At 34.4% G+C, this 19,678-nt stretch overlaps 1 long non-coding RNA gene across 1 annotated transcript; it reads left to right on the top strand.

Annotated features, from left to right (window-relative positions):
* The first annotated feature begins 803 nt into the window (after window positions 1–803).
* On the top strand, window positions 804–15,425 carry LOC122585556. The gene is made up of 12 exons (XR_006321729.1): window positions 804–1,502; window positions 2,093–2,157; window positions 2,289–2,376; window positions 2,540–2,587; window positions 2,908–3,041; window positions 3,149–3,218; window positions 3,291–3,409; window positions 4,156–4,224; window positions 6,260–7,287; window positions 7,400–7,543; window positions 8,861–9,035; window positions 15,057–15,425. It is a non-coding gene; the product is annotated as an uncharacterized LOC122585556 (long non-coding RNA).
* Window positions 15,426–19,678: the final 4,253 nt, after the last annotated feature.

Genomic DNA, 19,678 nt, shown 5'->3' on the forward strand with positions numbered 1-19,678 from the left:
TATAAAAATATTGATAATATCGTATCGTAAACCCCGTGTCCAGTGTTGGACACGGGTCTAAAATCTAGTTTCTAACTAAATAGTGCAATTAACATAACTCAATTTTCCAAAAAAAAATTGTAAAAAAATCAATTATTATAGTACATGATTTCTCACCCTACAACATATATAAATCTGAAAAGCTCACACGCATTCCATTTGGAAACCCTATTGGTTCGTAAACCCCACGCAGTGTAATATGTATATGTATGAAATTCATTATTATATATACATATATGTATATGTGGTAATAATAATAATAATGTATGATATGATATATTATTAATAATAATGATTAAACGATCTCAGTATCTTTGTGTATTCAAAGATTAATAATAATAATTCGTTTTTAATATCAATGTTATTTGCAGCATCTTTGGCCGGTTAGGGTTTTGGAAGGCGATCACCGGAATTAGGGTTCGTAATATCGGCCAACATTCCAATTGACGGCGAGAATGGCGATTTCAAGAAGTAATCTGGGTTGTATCTATCCTCTCTTTCTTTTTTTTTTTTTTTATATTCTTTTCAATCTCTGTTTTTAATTTACCGAATTATTTCGTTAGTTACTTTAAACAATAATCATAAAGGAAATATATCATAAAGAAACAATACTGATGATTTTTGTCCGACAAAAGATATATGTTATTATCAATAATTTTATTAATTTCATTTAGAATCTTTGGCAAGTCTTATTTCTTTAGAAAATGTTTTACCACGAAATCTCTGACAAAAGAATCCACAATCTTTGTAGCACGGATTGTTTTTTTCAGAAGAGGTCATTCTTTTTTATTCAAGAATCCATAATCTTTGTTAATTGCTTTTTCATTTGCTATTTTTTCCGTCTATTTTGACATCTGGGGTTACATAAGGTACGTTTTCTCAAGGCTTTTGTATTCCGTAACTACTACGACAGTTAGAAACTCGTTTCAACTTCTTTTGTACTTTGAGGCTTGTACTTGAGGGTTGTTCGTGTGTATCTAGATTGTTGTGGTAGTGGGGTTTACAACTGCTTTTGAATTCTTATTTTATGTGGTTTCAAATTCATGTTTTTCTGTTTGGGGATTGTGTTTATATATTTTTAATTTTTTATAAAGTTTTCAATTGCTTTTGTAATTTCCATTCAATACTAGATTACTACAACACTTGTTTCAATTTCTCTTGTACTTTGAGGCTTGTGCTTGAGGGTTGATCCTGTGTATCAGGTTCTTGTACCGGGAATTGCTTTAGCTTATGACTTCTCCTTTGTATAGCTTTTTACGTTTTTTAACAATGGTGTTGCACCTTTTTTTAAAATGTTTGATTGCTTTTGTATATCCCACTACTTGAATACCCGAACAGTCTTTTCAACTTACCCTGTACTTTGAGGCTTGTACTTGACCGTTGATCTTGTGTTTGAAGGTTCTTGTAGTGGAGATTGCTTTAGCTTTTGACTCCTCCCACTTTCTGTGGCTTTGGCTTTTTTGGTAATGGTTTTCATGTGTTTTTGAGTTGTGCAATTGCTTTTGTATTCGCGTACTAAGCACCTAAACATATGTTTCAACTTTTCCTGTACTTTGAGGCTTGTACTCAAGGGTTGATCATTTGTATCTAGGCTGTTTTTGTAGCGTGATTTCATTTGCATTTGACATCTCCTATCTTGTGTGATTTTGAATTTTTTTTATATATTTTTTGGGTTGCATATTTTACTAAAGTTTTCAATTGCTTTTGAAATCCCCTTCTAAAAGTATCCGTGTAGCAGTATTCTTACAGAAATATCTTTAAAACAAGACTAATTTAAAATTTAAATATGTAATGAGGCAAGTTCTTTTTCTTTGTGGTATCCACCTGATCAGATGATCAGCTTTATAATATAGACCAGAAATGGACTGTTAGATATCATATGGATTCAGCTTTAAAACTAGACAAAGTCAAAATATTTAATAAAGGGATTGCTTGTTTTGCTATGTAAATATGAACATGAAATTGATTTTAATAGATATACAAAAAATGGACTATTTTATGTAAGTGCTTGTTTGCTGTATAAATATGTAATAAGGAAGTGCTTGTTATGCAGGCATGAGTTTTGTTCCAGTCATCCAAATATTAGGTGACAGATTGTGACTTTGGATTCTTCAGGCTGTAAGTGCTGTTGTTTCTCAGTATTTTTTTTTTTTTATATTACCGTCTTCTGTTATTGTTTGTTTCCACATTCTGTTCATTTTCTTCAATTATCATACATAGTGATTATATTATTTCATTTGTGATTTTAGGTTCTGTTGAATTTATGAGACCAATGGACGGGTCATGGCCCAACAGGAAAAGGATGTTTATATTTGATATCTTAGTGTATGATGTCAGGTTCGATATTTGTATTTTTTCATTTTATTGCTTTTATAGTTATTTTGGTGACTTTCACACCTTAATGCTGGTTTGCTTTTCACTATTTTTTAAAAAAATATCTGTCATCATTTTTTGTTTTAGTTTTCGTGTTCACGTTTTCATTGATAACCCTTCAAATCAGGATATGTGGGTAATGCTTGTTTGCAGAACGAGATAAAGTAGGTGACAGGTTAATACATTGCTCCACTCTCCAAAGTTTTATGGTTTTTGATTCTTTGGTGTGTCGTTTCAATTTTACCTTCATCTCTTGCGCGCTTTCGATGTTTCAGGTCATGTAAAATGTATGTCTGTTTAACTGTTATAATTCTGTCTGTTCACTTTATGTTGTTGCAGTGGTGTGGTTGGGTTTGTTATTTGCTAATTGATTTCAAGTGTCTTACAAGCCTGAACTTGAACATACTATTTTTCGGTTTGAGGGTCACCTTGAGTAGGCCCTCCATTTCTTTTTAATCTTTTGTGGTTTTACTGATTACCTTCATATATCTGAAGGGGCGGGTACTGGTAGATGTAAATCAAGGTACAGGTTGCTAGTTGATTCGCCCATTTTGATGGTTCCTATTTCTCCATTGTGTCAACTATATTTACCTTGATCTCGAATGTTCAGATCTTTTAGTTGGTTGCCGGTTAGTACTCTGACACTATTGTAGTATTCTGTCATTCTGTTACTTATGGTTATGTTTTTTGTGCTTTTGATGTTGCAGCAGGATGATGTTTTTTCTTTGTCTGCTAGGTTCTGTTATATGCATGATCAATAGGATGTCCTTGTTCCCTCATTGCTGGCTCTCCTGTACATCAGTATGGTTAGTATCTAAACCATGACTTCCTGTCAGTTCTTTTTTACTTAATGTCTGGACATTCAATTACATGTACAGGTAGGAGTGCAGATGATGGATTTGCCTGAGCATACTATTGGAGTTCAATTGAAGAACATAAGTAGTTCTATATCTTTCGATATGAATCTCTTCAAGTCACTTGGCATTTGTGATTTTGTGTAAGCTTTTAGTTCTTTTTGCATCTACATATCTTATAATTAGATGTGGCCATATTGACTCATTTACTTCTGAATGCGCCGGATTTGTGTTCTCTAGTCTGGTTTATCTTTGATGGATCAAATCAAATTAGGTATTGGGGAACATTTCAGATGGGTTGAAAATCGCCCAAAGTCCTTTAAGGCCCACGTTTTTCGGTTAAAAGTATATTTCCAATAATTTATAAGTTCAACAAAGGATAATACAGTGTATTCATGTCGACCTGCCTTACCCAACATTGTTTTGAAGGTCAGCCAATGATAAAAAAGGACTCCAGTCTGGGCCGGATTTGTGTTCTCTAGTCTGGTTCATCTCTGATGGATCAAATCAAATTAGTTAGGTATACGGGAACATTTTAGATGGGTTGAAAGTTGCCCAAAAACCTTTAAGACCCACGTTTTTCTGTTAAAGTATATTTTCAATTATTTGTATGTTCAACAAAGGATAATACAGTGTATTCATGTTGACATGCCTTGCCCAACATGTTTTGAAGGTTGGCCAATGATACAAAAAGGACTCCGGTCATTTTGCTGTCTTTGCTTATAAAATTAATTAGTGTCATGTTTTTGTAAGTATGTACGATAGTTTCTATCCAAGCATTATCAATTAGATTTTATCTTTGTGACCGTTTCTAATAAACCGAATATGATTATTGATGAATTTGCTTATTGTAGTAAAGTAATTCTGGATATGTTTCTTCAATGTGCAGGGCGTGTCCAAGGTAAAAAGAATTTGGAAGCCATATTGCGTGCTTTCCTTTTCAATTACAAAGTTGTGGGTAATCTACTTTCCTTTTTGTTTTATATTATAAACATTTATTGTCTGATAGGCTTTTGTTTGTTTATCCATGCATTACAGCCGGAGCTTACTTTGTGAATTTTACGTAAGTAGGCCCGAGCTCGGTTCGATTATGTTTCGAATACAGCTGGAAAAGCTCACTCACTGATATACTTAAGTTAAATATAATCATTCCATAAGTAAAAAGACAGCGGTATAGTTTCAAAAATAACATCATTTTAAATTTTCAAGTCAAAGAAAAACAATAATCATAAATGGTAGGTTAGTAGACATTAGCAACTAAAATTTAATATCGCAAATGCTTTACCAAAACGGGTTATACTAGACTCATGAGCTTTAAAAGCTTAAAATACTGATATGAACCCATTACAGAAAGAAAAGGAATATACAAGAAAGAAAGTAAAGGTGGTTATTAGTTACCTGGCAACCAAGTTTCGTTTAGGTTAAGCTGTCTTTAAATAAGGCCTGCATGCCATGTTTTAGGATATGATTTATAAGTTGGTTCTTTGAACAAATTAGGAGTCACTGGAACTTAAATCCAGTTTAGGCCCCCTGGAACTCGAAATCCAGTAAATCTAACTGAACAGCCGACTTTTGTTGGCTGGGTTTGTGTTATTCATTCTTAATACACGTGTATTAACTAGCAAGGCTTGCTTTAGCTTTTGTGTTCCTCCACTTTTAGTGTCTTTGATGTATTAGATAGTAAGGTCCATATATTTTATAAAACTTCCAAATGCTTTTGTATTCCCTAACTACTACAACACTTAAACACTCGTTTCAAATTCTCTTGTACTTTGAGGCTTGTACTTGAGGGTTGTTCTTGCGTATCTAGATTGTTGTAGCGGGGTTTACATCTGTTTTTGAATTCCTCTTACTTTATGTGGTATTGTGGTTTTGATGGTTTTCTAATGGGGACTGTGCTTATTTATGTATATAAAGTTGTCAATTGCTTTTGTAATTTCCATCCATTACTAGATTACCACAGCACTTGTTTCAACTTCTTTTGTACTTTCAGGCTTGTGCTTGAGGGTTGAGCGTGTGTATGCATGTTCTTGTACCAGTAATTGTATTAGTTTTTGACTTCCCCATCTTAATATGGTTTTTATGTTTTCTAAGAACAGGTGTAACCTGTTCTTTGAATGTTCAGTTGCTTTTGCATTTCCCACTACTAGACCATTGATCATGTGTTTGAAGGTTCTTGTAGTGGAGATTGCTCTAGCTTTTGACTCCTACTTTATTCTATATTACCCTCTTATTATTTTTTACGCATTTCGTTCATTTTTTTGGATTATCATACATAGTCGTTACATTATTTTTCTTGTGCTTTAGGCTCTGTTGATTTTAATGAGACCAATGAATGGGTCATGACTACACTATCAACAGGATTGTTATATTTGATATCTTGTTATCAACTAAGGAATGTTTTATTTAATGTTTGATCGTTTTCTGTTTTTGGCTGCTTTGGCTTGATGTCTTCTATTTATGAAATTGTTTAGGGCTACAAATCTTCCTTATTTCATGGCTTCTTTTGTGAATCCTTTTTGACCAGTAGGACTTTGCTTATGTAAGAGGTTTTTAGGATGATTCTCTGCTGTCACATTATTACAGTGTGCTTTCTAAATTGCTTTTGGATGTTCCAAATATACAATTATGTGGTTCTTTTATTTAGGGTTATGGTTTTTGTTCTTTTTCTGTTGCAGTAGCGTGGTTCAGTTAGTTCTTTGTTAAATATTAAAAGGTTAATGAGTTTAACAACCCCTCTTGCATACATCAGTTTTATTGCAGTCATAGATCTCTATTTAACTATATTGCAGTCATAGATCTCTATTTAACTAAGTATATCCATGATAATTGCTCAGGTAGTAAGTGACATTCTGACTACGGATTCTTCAGGTTGAAAGTGCCGCTGGCACCCCTGTTGTAGTATATAGCTATTTTCTTTGTTCTTTCCGTGTTCCATTCATTTTCTTTGGCAACAATCTACAGTAGTTAGATCATTTCATGCTTGCTTGTAGGTTCTGTTTGTTATGAGATTGCTGGACATTGGGTTGTAATTGCATAGCAACTTGGATGGGTATATCTATCATCAACCTAGAGATTATAGGTGTGAAATTTTGTATTTCTGTTTTTTCATGGTCATTTTGGCTTCTTTCAAAGTTCATGATGACTAGGATGTCCATCTTCCCTCATTGCAGGCTCCCTTGTACATCAATACAGTTAAGTATCTAAACCATGACCTCCTATCAGTTCTTCATTTACTTTGTAAAGTTAGGCAGTAAAGATACTTATTTGCTGGATACTTGGATGGATATTTGGTGGTTTAATTTACATCAGATATAGCTGGTTTTGTTAGTTTTTTAAAATTTTTGTTTTTTGTGTCAGATTTTGTAGGCCTTCATTGTGTATAGCAGTTGTATCTAAGACAGTAATAGGGTTATTTCTTTTAGTTTTTCTTTTAATAATAGTAGTTTTTAAGAGTAGTGTAGTAGACATTAGTAACTAAAGTTCAAATATTGCAAATACTTTAGCAAAATGTATTCTACTAGACATCATGAGCTTTAAAAGCTCAAAAAGCCTCATAGTATACATAAGCGCTGTAACTTCTCAGGCCGAGCCATCAAAGACTTGCTCTCAGCTTGTTAAATATTCCGGACTTGATCTAAAAAAGCTCGGGATTGGGCTCGAGCTCTAGTTACTCGATAAAAGCTTGACTTGGTGCAGCTGTAATGACAAGCTAGGTGGCCATGAGGACAAGCTGGGAAGTCGTGTTGCATCAATAGAGAACATGGTGCATAACTTAATAGACTTTGGTCAGTTGGTGAGAAACCATTGTGAGCGGTGTACTGTAAACATGACTGTCGTCATCACTGCTGCCAATAGAATCATCATGAAAGCTGGACCATAATGAATCAAAGGAGTTGATTTTAGTGGTTGGAAGAGGGAAACTGGCAGAAGCGGAGCATCTAGGTGTAATTAGTAATACTGATAGCAAGGACGAGAGTGAGATCTGATGGCGTCGGGGGCCATTATTGGAGCATTGAAGGTATTTTACCACTTTTTACCCATTTATTTATTTGCTAGCCTTCTAATTTTTTTTTTTTTTTTGTATTTAAGTTGATTATTTCTTTTTCTTCTTGAATCTAACAAATGTCCAGGACTTGTACATATAACCTTTGTGGCTCTTACATTCTTACATTATGAGCTTGAATCTTGAGCTTTGTCATGGTTGCTTTCCAAGCCCTTCTCTGCAATCCAAAGAGTTGAAATATGGCTTAGCTGGTGGAACTGGATTCTTGTTTGTGAGTGCACACTAACATAAACTATCTTATGAAATTGAGATCTTTACGACCCTTACCACTAGATTCACTTGGAGACAATTACATAAAATGCTACAGGTGCTTGATTGAGTAGCTAAGTTGGTCACTTGATTTAGTAATTGTGTCTAATGACCCACACACCCATATCAAAGTGATATGGACCTCAATGTTCATTCATTTTTATCTTAGTGGCGACTTGAGGTAAAGTGTGTGAGAAACAGAATGCCTAGTAAGGCCTATTGAGTGTACCGAATTTTGGCCCATGAAGTGTTAGAGTGGCATTGCCACCTCTAGTATTGTGTGATGATTTACACATTCAGTACGATCATATTGATTTTGTTAACCACTTATCCCTTTAAGGTTTCTTGAAAATGCTTGGTTTTTGCTTGTTTAAAAACAATTGACTTATCTAATTGTAGCTACAAAAACTGATCGAAAGTGCCTTAATCAACCAAATAAAAGGGTACTATACATGGTTCATGATTAATTGGTTCTTCACACTGGATCCTACAAGTTATCTGCCTAGAAGGCCTGGTGACTAAGTGTTATTCAGTCTTAATTTCTTTGGGTCCATCAGTGAGCCTGCAATAGTATGCCTACATCTTCGTAAGTGATCTCACAACTTGACCAATATCCTTGTAGCATGATCACAATGCTCGTATGCTTAATGGGACCCTAATGATACCTTGTCTCCAGTCCCTAATACATGTTTTAATTTGAAGGGCTAATGCATGACTTATAGCTGGTTTAGAGGCTTGGTGTCTAGCTGGTAGCTTATGCAAACGTTTGGTTCTTTGTAGATAGCTGGTTCATAGGACCAAGCCTAGTCGGATAGCTTATTGGTGTCTGGCTTGTAGCTTATGTACACGTTAGGTGCTTTGTAGATACCTTCTAAGGACCAAGTCTAGTCAAATAACTTATTGGTGTCTAACATGCCTTTATGGAACAACATACCATCCATGCATGAGTTGTATCCTAGTTGAAGACTTTGATCAATAGATCAAGTCTGATACTGGTGTCAAAACTTTCTAGCATTGAACTTGGGGAATTAAACACGGTGTGTGCCACGTTTTGTCTATATGCGATCCTGGATGATGGAAAAATGACTATAGTTCCATTCCTTTCCTTGGTACCCAAAAGAAGAATATGGTGTTTTGCTTTGCACAGACATTAACGCATTGGGTACATTGTCAAACAATATGGACTTTACAACACCAGATTAAAGGTTCTATTCCTTATCCTTTTATTTGTCAAGCTGGTGCATTTTCTTATTCTATCTGTGTTCGTCATCTTCAATAGGGACCAAATCATTCTCGAAATTGGGTGATTCATTCGAAATTGGGTGATTCGTGAAATTCTCACTAGCTTTACATCCAGTACATATCAAGATCACTTGACTGAAAAGCTGGGCAGGTTTCTTTTTGCAGAAAGTCGAGCCTGCAATGCAGTGGGAATGACAATCTTGTCAAATAAGGTACTAATAATTTCCAAATGTGCTTTTTCAGTTTAACTATGCATTATTTCATGATCTTGATGCACTGGTGATAGCGATTATCTGTATCTGGTAAGCTAGATACAGATATGAATCTATCTTAATACCATTTTGGAGAACTTCGAATATGAAAGCAGAACTTAATGGGCAGGCCATTATTGTAACAACTCCAGGTATGAATCTATGATTAGAAAAAGCTCAAAAAATTTTTTAGCCTCCATTAGGGATTTAGGGAGCTCATAAGTTCTGCCGAGTTTGGTACTAGGCATGTGTCTTAAAACATTGAACTCAAATGAAAATTGATCTTGATCTTCCCATAACTTTTATGAGGGAGTCTATTCAAGATGTCATCTATGAAGTTCATTGCAAATTTTTTTGCAATTAATTGTACACAATGGTCAAATCTGTTTGACCAGAGTACGCTTCACCCCATGCTATTCTGTATGGTTTGGATCTGTTTGCTGCACTCACTGACTCACATGGGTCTAGATGTTGTAACCAATATATTTCTATAATTATATTATCAAAGTAGTAGAAACTTTACTATTCAAGTGCGGGTGTTACTAGATTACATAGCAAGGGGTCCGAAGAACTAAGAGAGACAATAAATAATGAAATTACCCGAAGAGAAGGTGAATGATGGGCATTGTAGATGGGATTTTTTATATGGCCCTTAGTTCGTTACATGTGCATGCTGGTATCACTGCTCATTGTAAGTACGCCCCACTAGCCCATTGAAAGAACCAATAAATAAATATGTATCTATTCACTTAGACATTTGGTTAAATATGCACCTAATCGTGGATGAGATATCAGCTTCATGTTTGAACCAGAAGCAAAGTATTCAAGATCTTTCAACTTGAGAGATACGGAGTATATCTCTGCTTAAAAAGATTAGATAGGTCTGGAATACTATTCTAAGTCAACCCATTTACTCAAGGTGGATAAATCAGATTTTCAGTCATACACTTGTGTACAACTTGAGACAAAAATACCTAGTGTTTGGTTAGAAAAAATGGTTAAATTGCAGGAATGTAGTGTTTTCAGAAAATGACAAAGTTAGCTCATAATTAACTCAGACTAGTTTCGTTTTGAACGGCATGTTTTGAACCACCCTAGCTCATTATACAAGGGTGAGTGCCAAAGGAAAAAATCTCACATGAGGAAAAAATCTCACATGCATGTCAACCTTAAGGTTCAAACCCATGATCTATAGGTAAAACCCAGGTGCAACTACCAGTTGATGTGGCTTGATTTGCTATGTAGACATGTAGTATTAATACCTTGGGGCAAGCCAGAGTTTTTTGGTACCCAAGGCGCAGGGTGTACAAAAAGCGCTTGCTTTTTGGGTTTTTTTTTTTGTGAACCAAGGCGCTAAAAAGCGCTACAAGGCGTGAGCCTTTTGTACACAAGAGGATTTTTTTCATAAATAAGTAAATTTATTTTTTCTTACCTCTTATTTCTCAACAAGATTGATCTCTTTCTTTTTCCTCATCGAGCCAGCACTTTTTTAAAGTTTCTTTTCGAACACCAAATTTGATCAAAGCCGGGCTTAAACGAGTATCTTATTGATGGTGTTTTGGTCTTTTATGTAACTACTATATAAATAATTATAATTATAGTTTCTTTTCATAAGTGTGCGCCTTGCGTACGAAAAGCACGCCACTTTTGCGCTTAGTGCTTTGCACTTTTGAAATGGACCCTATCGCTTTTGTGTGCCCATCACTTTTTAAAACCAAGCATGCAGTTGGGATTTGGTTGATTAAAACATGGGTTTTATTCTTTTGACGTTGTGATGTTATTGAACATTTAGGAAACATTACTTTCGATTTTTGAAAGGAATTCTGTAACAGATTGAAATAGGTTAGCGATTTTAGTTATTTAAATGATGGGCTAATTGATTGAAAAGTATCTCAACTTGTCACTTTTTACTTTATTGGGGTCAAAACAAAAATCTGTCCTATTGTGAGGAAAAAACCCGGCTAAACCAACTATGTTGGGCTTAGCAACAAGTTGCCGGTCATTTTTCTATTTTTAATTTAATATTACATTTAATAAAAAAAATAAATCATGAGATGTATGCCATATCATCTTATGATGATAATCCAATTAACATATTAACATTTTTCAACTATCTTTTTCCCCACATACATGCTCATGCTCCAAAACATTAGCTTTAAGTACAAATTAATAATTTCAACAAAATCACCAAACGAGGAATCATTCATCGTATAGTACAAATGGGCACAACAACTTGCACTTCTTAAACTAATGAATACTGCTTAAAATTGATTTCCAATCTAAGAATAAATTTGCTATATCACTGCCTTCTTTCTAAAATTAACAAAAATTAATAAAAAAAACAACCATCATTAAAAACGAATCTGATGTGAATATGCTACAAACGGATTCTAATCGGGATCTGCACATGCCGGTGACGAGCAACTGATCACAATCTTATTGGGTGGCTACTGAAAACGGGTTTTGGTGGGTTTTGCTAGGAATCAAAAATTACCAAGTGGGTTTTGGTGACCTTCGCGGCGGCGAAGTCGCGATGTGGGGGTGTCCGCAGAGGTGGTATTGGGGGTTAGATGGTTTTTCTTTGTTGCTATGATGATGATGAGGTTATTTTTGTAGCATTTTGAGGTGTACCTCTTTTTCCGGCGAGGTTGACGGCGGCGGTTGGGTGGCTGGAATTGAAAAGGAAGGAGATAGAGGAAAATAATTGATTTTTATGTAAATTAATGTCATATACTCATATATATGTAGATCTAGGTTAAATGGGCAACAATCTTCTGAAAGAAAGGGGGGAAGGGGAAGCAGGTGGATTGGTGGGTGAGGTGAAGAAGAAAGAAGAGAGAGAGTGTGTTTATCTATTATCTATCATATATATAAATGACTTATTAAAAAATTATACACGTGGATATTAAATTATGTATAAACCGGATAGAAAGCATCACTTAGCCGATAAAAGCCCAACATAGTTGGTTTAGCCGTTTTTTTCCTCACAATAGGACAAATTTTTGTTTTGACCCCAATAAAATAAAAAGTGACAAGTTGAGGTATTTTTCAATCAATTAGCCCTTAAATGATTAAATGTATTGAAAGATGTGAACTCATGATTATGTTGGGTTAAACAAGCTCATTTGAATGCAGTATAGTTGGATTAAGTTTGAATTAGATAGAAATTTACTAATTAGGATTATGAGATTAGTTAGTGACTAATTATGAAGTCAAACTGGTCAATTTGATTATGGGATGAAAAATTGTTTTTTAGCATGTTAAGATGTTTGTTACGGTGCAATGTGGTTAGAAGTGCCAGTGTGTGAATTTCCAGATAGACAAGTCCGGTGAGTGTATTGAACCACTAATAAGAGAGCAAATTGCATATGGTGTATGAGATTTCAATTGATTGTGAAGTTGTCATCACTTATGGCTAGTCGTGTACAAAAATCGGGTTGGGGTATAACCGGTTCGGGTTGAAACTCGATTCAGTTTCTGGTCAACAAAGTGTAACCGGGTTTGACCTCAACCCGGTTTTGTGAGGAAGGAAACCCAACCCACTTGGAACCGATTAGGGCCAGGTTCTCACCGGTTCGGTTTTGCCGTACTTGAATTATAGCCTCTTTTTCGCTTAAAAATGCATACTTTTTGTTATAGATCAAAGTTTTCGTACACATTCAAACACTTAATAAAAAGTCTTCTAATCCACAATAAGAAGATGTTCAAACTTCAAACGAGCTCGACATTAAACATTAAAATTAAACGTCTTCATTAATAAAAGTCTTCACTAATATAAATTCTTTAACTTTGTGTCTTCAAGTCTTCCAAGTCTTCAACTTGTCTTCATTCTTCAAGTCTTCAAAGTCTTCACATACTTAATAATACTTGATAATAAAAGTCTTCATTAACAAACATTTAATAAATAAAAGTCTTCAGATACTAATAAACAACTTCAAGTCTTCAATAATAAAAATAAACGTCTTTGACTCTTTGCTAAGAAAAGTCTTCAAATCTTTAATCTTTAATGCATCTTCAAGTCTTCATTAAACATCTTCAAGTCTTCAATCATCACCAAGTCCCAAAACTTCAACGAGTTAATCATCATCTTCGGAACTAGCTTCACGTGAAGCTTCATCAAGAGCAATTTCTTCATCTGAAAGTGATATTGCAACACCTTCTTCAACCTCAACCATGTGTAGTTCTTGCTCTATGTATAGTTCACCTTCAAGAGATGAAATGTCTTGTATACGTTCGGCCGCATCTAAGTGATCTTTTAAGCAAATGCACATCTCCAATGATGTCGACGTGAGTCTTGTTCTTCGTATAGTAAGTACCCTACCACTAAGTGAAAAAGCGGATTCCGAAGCTACCGTGGAAGCTTGGGTACTTAGTACGTCTCGGGCCATGATGGCTAGAATGGGAAATTGAGATTCCCTTACTTTCCACCAAGCCAATATATCAAAAGAATTAATCTCATCGCCTCCCAAGGTGACCAAAAAATCGGTTTGGGTATATCTCCCATATTCCCCACTAATCTCATTGTCTTCACCCCTAGCCCTTTTAGTGTTATCACTTCTCAACTCATTTAAAAAGTTAGTCATTGGGTTTGTGTAACACCCCAATAATTTTAAGATAAATAAAATAACCCCTTTTGTAGTTTTGACATTAAAATAATTTCCTAGTATTTTATTCTTGAATCGGGGGTTAATTTAGTTGGAACTTTAGCGGGTAAAATACCTATTAGTTTTGAGAAAGGGGCGTGGAATAATAAGGGAGTGCCAGCCATCTTTTCCCCCCTTAGTCATATTTCCATTATCTCCTTTCTATGCTTCTCAAATCTTCTCTTCTTCTTGATTCATGCAATTCAATTAATCTACTCTAAAATCATAATAACAATAACCTTATACAATCAAGAATTTAAAAGTAAGGTTTGTGTTTGGCGGTGGTGGTGGTCGACTTCAAGTGTGTTTTTGATTCTCTTCAAGTGTGTTAATTTTAATTAATAAAATCCTTCCAAGATAATAATAATAATCACTACAATTAGCTAACTAGTGAATTGGAGAATTAGGTGTGTGTGTGTGTGTATCGAACCACACCAAGAAAGAAAAGAGGAAGGAGCTTGATTCTAATTGTTTGATTTCATTGTAGTAGATTTGTTCTTTAAGGTAATAATTCTAACCTAGTTTTGATTTTTAGCTCAAGAATTAGGGTTCATGCAACCATCCAATTTGGGGGTTTTTGGGTTGAATCATGATTTTGCCAATGTTTTCACATTTTATTGTTTGTAACTTGATTTATGATTATTGGTTGCATGAACTTATTGATTTGAGTTGTTAGTGACCAACTGACCATTATGGTCAAAATGAGAATTTGATAATTTTGAGCAATAAGATGAAATGACCACATGATGGTGGTAAAATGAGATTTTTAGCAAAATGATAGATATTTGAGATTGATGAGTTTAAAAGATTGAACTTTGTTAAGTGAAACTTGAATTTAAGCCAACTTAAAGAAATTGAGTTTGGAAGAATAGGAATGCTAGTGAATTGATGGTGGCTATGTGAGCTAGCCAAGTTTGTAAATAAAGTCTTATGCATATTGTATTGATTTGTTAGGTTGAAAGCTTTGCACTTGTTGTGGCATTCTTGATTGTTATTAGTCGCGGAGGAGGTGAGTAAATTTGCATACTCTTATATGTCCGTTGGGTCGATTACCATATGATGGTGGATTCCGTGTGTGGTAATCGATTCGGTGTCAGGGCCTAATTTGAGGTCGGGGCCTAAGAACCCCATAGTTGTATTGAGATGAGGCCTAAGAACCTCTTTGATTATTGTTAGCGTAAAAGTGAATGCAAAAGTGAGTATGCAAGTGATGATATGACGGTATCATTAGCTACATGTGATAGTCTTTTGTGTTTTTGCCCTCCTTTGTATATACATTTGTATGCAAGTTTATTCACTGAGCATTCGTTTACTTTTTAGTTGTTTACCCTTTTTATAGGTAGTTCCGGAAGAAGAAACTAGGCTTGGTTGATTTGAAGTGTTGATATTAAAGTTGCTAGGCTTGTGGAAGGTATTTTGGCCATTCTTGGAAGAATGGAGTTGTTAGAAACCTAGTTCATCCCTCCTCATATGGCTCTTGGTACATAATGTGTCGTTTTGAATGAATGTATTGTAATGCCCTAACTTTTGAGTCTTAGAACTTGTAAGTTTGTAGTTGGCATTGAGTCAAATGTGTGTTTTGACAACTTGGGTAGTTTGGGCAATTGACCCATTTGAAGGTTCTTGTAAGTGCAAATTGTTTATGGAAGGTAAATTACATTGTAAGGGTGTTTTTATATGATTTGAAGTCTTAGTTATGGTTTTAAAAGGTTTGAATTTGTGTTGTATGGGTTCCAAGTATTGGAGTGTGTCAATTGAAGTTTGGCAAGTTATGGGTCAGCCATTTACCACTGCGGCGCAGTGGGAGAGGGCAACCCGGATTTTTTGGTCTGCGGGGTGTTTTGCCCCCACTGAGGCGCAGTGGGTATTTACTGTAAAAAAAAATTAAAAATTATCGTTTCTTTTAATTATCAAGTCCGGTCGTTTCAGTTTGAGCTTCGAGAAGGTTTAAAATAAGATGATGAAGACGAACTTGAACCAACATTACCACCATGTTTAGCAAAATAACATTTAAACAAATCTTTAAATTGCTTTTTAAACTCTTCAATTGCTTTTGATGCATGAAATGGGTCCTCAAGATGCAAATCCAAACCAATACTTATTTTTTCAATAAGTCGTCTCACCCCGTTAACGTTCATACATGGGTCTAATGCGGCGGCACAAGCAAAAGTAGGTGGTATTTCCTTAAAATACTTACCAAGTTTCTTTTTCATGGGAGCTACCATTTTTTCATATAACCCACCCTTCCATTGAAATTCACCCATTTTTCACTCAACAAAAAAATTTGTTTTAGAACCAAATGAGACGTGGGATAGTAGACACCGGATAACAAAGTGGTTGCATCAAAAAAGAATTTGAGAAATTCGGTTATTCGTTCAATTATAGACCAATTTTCCGTCGAATATCATTTAGCCTTTTTCTTATCAACAAGCATATCATGAAAAACTTGTAAAGTATTTTTTTGACGTAAACCACACATAAACATTTTATAGGTCGAATTCCATCTTGTGGGCACGTCCCAATTAGGGGTCAAAAACGTGTTATCCGTTTCCTTACACAATCTCATATATGCTTTATATCTAGCTCCACCCCCCATGAATATGTCTTGTAACATTCTTTTAAACTCGTTTTTTGCAAAATTTACATCCCACACCGCCAACCCATCTTGGACAACCAAGTTTATAATATGAGCTACACATCGACCATGGTAAAAAGCACCCTTCAAAGGCGGATTGTAATTTAGAATGAGTTTTTTTACGGCACTAGTATTGTTACTAGCATTATCAAAAGAAACGAAAAAAAACTTTTTCTTGTAGTTTAAAGATTTTTATTACATCATTCAACATAACAAATAAGTTTTGAGCCGTGTGAGGATATTCAAAGTTTTCAAAAGCAATGGTACGCTTCATGATTTGCCACGTTTCGGGATGAATCCAATGGGCGGTAACACATAAGTAAGAACCGGGCAAACCATGAGGAGCGGACCAAACATTGGTAGTTAAGTTTACACTTGTTTTTAAATTTTCAAAACTTCTTTTTAATTCTTCTTTAGCATTTTTCCATAATTTCATACAATCACATCTAAGAGTAGCACGACTTACTTGAGCATATCGAGGTTGAAGTGCGGTTTGAACGACCTTGGTGAATCGCGGGTTGTCAAAGTGTTTGAACGGCAATGCTTCTTGAATCACGAATTGTGCAAATTGTTGACGACACGCCTCCGTCGAGTATGCAAAAATACTCCCATCTCGTGCCATTGTTGATTGACCTTCCTTTGCAACGTTTTTTAATACTTTACAATAATCATCTCTATGCGACCTTAACGTTGTGTTAGAACCGGCGCCCAAATGCATTTTACATTTTTTACATATCGCTCCTTGTGTTCCATCTTCATATTCCACCAAATCGAAACAAGTACCCCAAACATCTTGTGCTCGAGTCGTAGTTAACACTCGAACAACATTTTTACGTTGTTGTTGTTGTGGTTGTGGTTGGTCATTAGAACAACTTGGTTTTGCCATGTTAAAGTGACTTTTGAATGAGTGATTTTAGTGTTTTGTCATGATTTTGGAGTGTTTGTAAGACTTTTAATTGTTGTAAATTAACTAAAATGAATGTGTGTATATATAAAATGTTACAATGGCAAAAGAGTAAAAAAAAAGGGTAAGAAACGGCTAGGAAAAGAAACACCAAATTCTTTGTACCTACTGTGAACCAAGGAAAAGCCCAGCTCCCTTAAAGCCCAATAACCGGTTACTGGATCGGTTTGGAGCCCGGTTAGAGAAACCGGTTTGGTAGAAATCGGGTCCAACCCGATTATAACGGCTAAATAGCATACCCGGGTTCTAACCGCCGGGTTTTGGAGAACCCGAACCGGTTATGGTCAATAACCGGGTTTGACCAGTTTTGGTTTGACTTTCGGGTTCGGTTTCAGTTTTTTTGTACATGACTACTTATGGCCAGTTATTCCTTGTTGATTGTATTGTGATTTTGTTGTAATAGTTAAGGTATTAGTAGGTCAAATTATGTCATGACAGTATGGATCCATAAAAAGTATGTCGGTTATTATGGTGTACATTATGACACCTTGATCTAAATCATGACAGTTGTGTACATCATGACAGTTTAAAAATGATAAATCTTTATAAAAAATAACTTAAATATATGACGTGTTATCTAGTAATTTTCTTTCCAAATTTTGTTTTCTGATTTTTCAACATGTCATCATTTCATGATTAAGAGGTAGTTAGGAGAATTAATCATTTTCCATTATATATATATGATAGTTTGATATACATTGTGACAATAAATTGCATGTTAAATTTTTTATAGTCATTAAGCTTCATGCTTATTATTTTTGGTTGTCAATGTCGTAAGAGCCAGGAGCTCAGTGGTAAAAGTGAGCAAAAGGTCCAAAAAGAAGAATGCTGTTTAGAGAGAGTGTGGATAATCTTCGCAGTGGGTTGCATTTCCTTTTTAAATAATACCTGTGCTCTAATAGTAATGGAATGTCCCTTTTTGATTAATTATACTGGTCGTTTTGGTCAAGGTATGTATTTGGGCAGAAATGACCTTGAGGTTCCTACGAATTTTGATGTCGTTTGGCGATAATATCGTAGAGCTTAGCTTAGTACTCGAAGTTTCGTTATCTGGCTTGTTTGGCCGTTTTGGTGTCAAAATTGGGAAGAGTCAAATGCGAAGTGTTTCATTTGTTGAATAGAAGAGATATGTGAGATCTACAGATATTAACGTGTTGAAACTCGAAGTATTCTGCTTACGAATGGATGGAGTCTAATTTTAAGTATGTAAACATTCTTTAAAATAGATTTTTAAAAAGTCTCGTCGTAACAAGATGTTTACAAAAATTCCTTAATGTGTGTATATTCGTGTATATATATATACTAGTCCTAATACCCGTGTGCGATGCACGGTCGACTCATAATACGACAATCAACTAAATAAATTTTTCGACATGTATAAAAAGATAATGCATTTTGATTTAAAATTTATAACTTTAATGCTTATGATGTAGCATGAATGTTCAAGAATTCCCTAATATATTATATTATACTAATAATATACTAATATTAATAAGCAAGAAAATATTATACGATTCTTTACTAACATAGGGAGAACTTATACATCATGAAAATATATATAAGGGTTTGTTCAAAATAAGGAAAAGAAAGAGTAAGAAATAAAGTTTGGAAGAATCCAATTAAATTGAAGAATGAGATAAGTTTTTGGAGATTTTTTGTAAGGTATATAATACAGTATGTTATAAGAAAACATGGAACTAATAATAATAAGGGAGATTTACATAATAACAATAATAATAATAATAATAATAATAATAATAATAATAATAATAATAATAATAATTAGATATGTTATCAAATAGTAACAATGTCGGATTATATATGTAGCTTTTTTTAAAACTAATTTGACTAAAAAGACACTTGTCGTTTGAAGACGATGTCACGTATCGTTAAATAGAGGCTACAATCATGTTTTAGTTTATTGACAAATATATCCTAATACCCGTATGATGTACGGTAACTTTATAAATTGTATCATAAAAAATTTCAAATATGCTTCATTCATGATTTGTGAGTATGAAATAAACTATGGTTATAGTAAATCGATGATCGAAACTAAACTATAATAAACAGTAATGATAAATATAAGAGAAAATAACATCAATACCCAAATTTTCTTAGTACTATATCAATTTACCCAACTTGTTTTGAATTTTCACAATAATACCCAACAAAAACACAAAAAAACACAAAAATCGCATAGAGACTCTTTAAATCGCAATAAGATAAATGGATATTATGATAGAAATATAAAAAACAATATAATAACGATATAAGCTTTGTTTATACATTTCCATTTTGAGAAGAGGGTAAGATTGTAAGAAAACAAACAAGGTGTAGGCAAAAATTGTAAATATATATT

Source organism: Erigeron canadensis, chromosome 1 (genome assembly GCF_010389155.1).
Source record: "Erigeron canadensis isolate Cc75 chromosome 1, C_canadensis_v1, whole genome shotgun sequence".
Lineage (NCBI taxonomy): Eukaryota > Viridiplantae > Streptophyta > Magnoliopsida > Asterales > Asteraceae > Erigeron > Erigeron canadensis.